Raw genomic sequence first — 2,843 nt, forward strand, 5'->3', positions numbered from 1 at the left:
GAGCATTACTGATTGGCTGCCTCCTGCATACCCCCCACTGGGGACTGATCCTGCAACCTGAGCATGTTCCCCTGACCGGAATTGAACCCGGGACCTTCCAGTCCACAGTCCAACGCTCTGTCCCCTGAGCCAAACCAGCCAGAGCTCTTTAAATTTTTGCCTTTTTTTCCTTCTTTGGCATATGAGTTTCACCAATTTTTTACCTTGTTCTCCAATTAAGAAAGTTTCTCATGTGATATCCACCCAGACATACAGAGCAGTTAAGTGTCTGCTAAAGACTTTGTTGCAAAGATGTGACTTCTTTCTAACTTATGTATGGCTCATTTTTGCTGCCGTTGTTCTTCAGGGTTTTGGTGCGCCTGGTTGATAGACATAATTACTAAAATTAGGATCCATCTGCATTAGGCCTGATCTACATAACTTTTAAGCCCAAGATGCCAGAGTTCTGTTAGATGTAAGACCAAATTAATAAATTGACTTCTGCAGATGACTAGGAAATTTTTATGCAAATGAATTTTTCTGACATGTATTATAGAGAAGAGGTATGTGTTTTGATAACATTTCATAACAATAATAAGTTATTGAGATGTATAGAAATTAATGCCCAGCCAGGGTATTTTGGTAATATTTGGTAATATTGCACAAAGCTAATAATTTACTGAAAATTATTATAGGAATAGAAGTAACCCAGGTGTCTTTAAAGTTACAACTTTGAATAATTGGGTTGCTAATTAATTTTGACTTAGGCCAAGAAATGCATTTCCTGGTAAAGGCTCCAGAGGCCAAAGGCATGAGTGTTGTAGGTTGTTAGGGTCTGTTTTGAGTTGGGAGCCTTTCCCCAAAGTGTGTTACGTGGGTTCTATAATGTTTAAGAAATACTGGATTAAACAGATTTTGTGGTACAGGAATCTCATTGTTTTCAATAGTGGGATCAAGAGTGCGCACTGTATCCAAGCTGATCTATCCGCGTTTGCCTTTCCCCCTCCTGTGAGAGCACTGGTAGACCTAGCGTGGCACTCGATCCGTTCACGTGACCATCGTAGTGGTTGTGGGTTGAGAGTAGAAACTGTTCAGTACAGGAACGCTTGAATACATTGTCATGGATTCCTTCTGTGAAAGGGGCCACATTAGACTAAGAAAATGCCACTGGGTAATGTTTTTTCGGTATATAGTGAGTAAGAGGAGGTGATGAAGAGCTTTCTTTGTTAGTTGGGTAGCAGCAAGGAACTTAGCAGGACTAGAGAGAGAGAGAGAGAGAGAGCGAGAGAGAGATAAGCTCAGAGTTTCAGGGGTCAAATGCAGCGAACGTTCCGCTATTGCACCACATCGGGCTGAATCTGCAAATTCCCCTTGTTTATCACCGACTAGCAGCACTGGCCAGGCCAGTCCTTCATTCTTCTTAACCAGGAAATCTTCAGGCTGCTGATCTCGTTATTATCCAGTGAACAGAGATTTCCTTCCAAAAACCTCTGACCCTTCTGCACAGTGTGACGTGGTCAGGCAAAACTGTCCTTGAAGGTCCTCTAAGCACCGTCTCCTGGAAGCCGTATGTGACTGTCCAGGCATCTCCGGTCTGTTCGCCGCGATGCAGAGGCTCTGGTTTCTCTGACAGCTCTTCATCCTCATTTTCTTTACTATCTGACCAAGCGGCAGGGATGTGGAGGGTGGGAGACAGTCATGAGACCGTTCCCGCCGGGCTCACTAGCAGCATAAGGTGGCCCTGACTTTCCATGGAGAGTATCACACTTAGGAATTCTTCATAGTTTTATTATCTTTATTTTTCTTACTGAGAGTGGCCCACTCCAAGGAAACAAAGAAACCACTTCCTTTCTTGTGTAATTCTTCTTCCTCTGTTTGAAGAAGTAGGGTAACTGTTGAATGTTCTTCAGCCCTCAGCAGTGAGATACTGTGAATTATGATAAAAGGATTCCCTAGCTCTTCATTAAATAATCTCCCATCTTTCAGAAACATTATTTGCACACTCACCTGTCCCAATGAGAGGTAATCTTCCAGTTCCGTCGGACAGGGTCACTCAGGTGGGAAGTGGGTAGATAGATGCATAAAGGCTATTGCTAAATTCTGCCGAGTCTGGGGGAGGTCGGCACACCTCTCATGGCGCTCCTGGGCGGTGGCCAGCATCACTGTCAGATCCATGATTCTTCCAGGCCACCACTGTGGTAGACACTGTCTTGGTACCAGGGGTCACAGTGCAGGTAATTTGACATTCCAAAAGCATAATGCAGCACAGCTCCTTATTATAATTATACTTACCTTCATCAATACAACTTGAATCCCTTCAATTTTAACAAAATTATTATCAGTATTGAGCGTGTTTTACCACTTCTAAATTGTAACTCTTTCTCAGTGTCTTTGTAGGCTCACCATCCACCATGTTTTTAACACAGATATGATTTTATTGTGTATATTATATATTTAATATATTTTTATTGATTTCAGAGAGGACGGGAGAGGGAGAGAGAGATAGAAACATCAACGACGAGAGGGAATCATTAATTGGTTCCCTCATGCATGTCCCACGCTGGGGATGGAGCCCGCAACCTGGGCATGTGCTCTGACCAGGAATCGAACTGTGTGACCTCCTGGTTCATAGGTCGACGCTCAACCTCTGAGCCAGCCGTGGGCAAACTACGGCCCGCGGGCCGGATCCGGCCCGTTTGAAATGAATAAAACTAAAAAAAAAAAAAGACCGTACCCTTTTATGTAATGATGTTTACTTTGAATTTATATTAGTTCACACAAACACTCCATCCATGCTTTTGTTCCAGCCCTCCAGTCCAGTTTAAGAACCCATTGTGGCCCTCGAGTCGAAAAGTTTGCCCACC

General features: G+C 43.5%; 1 pseudogene; it reads right to left on the reverse strand.

The window, feature by feature from the left end:
• Positions 1-931: 931 nt before the first annotated feature.
• On the reverse strand, positions 932-2,251 carry LOC102430619 (annotated as a pseudogene).
• Between the last annotated feature and the right edge of the window lie 592 nt (positions 2,252-2,843).

This window comes from Myotis lucifugus, unplaced genomic scaffold (assembly GCF_000147115.1).
Source record: "Myotis lucifugus unplaced genomic scaffold, Myoluc2.0 scaffold_4590, whole genome shotgun sequence".
In the NCBI taxonomy this organism is placed as follows: domain Eukaryota; kingdom Metazoa; phylum Chordata; class Mammalia; order Chiroptera; family Vespertilionidae; genus Myotis; species Myotis lucifugus.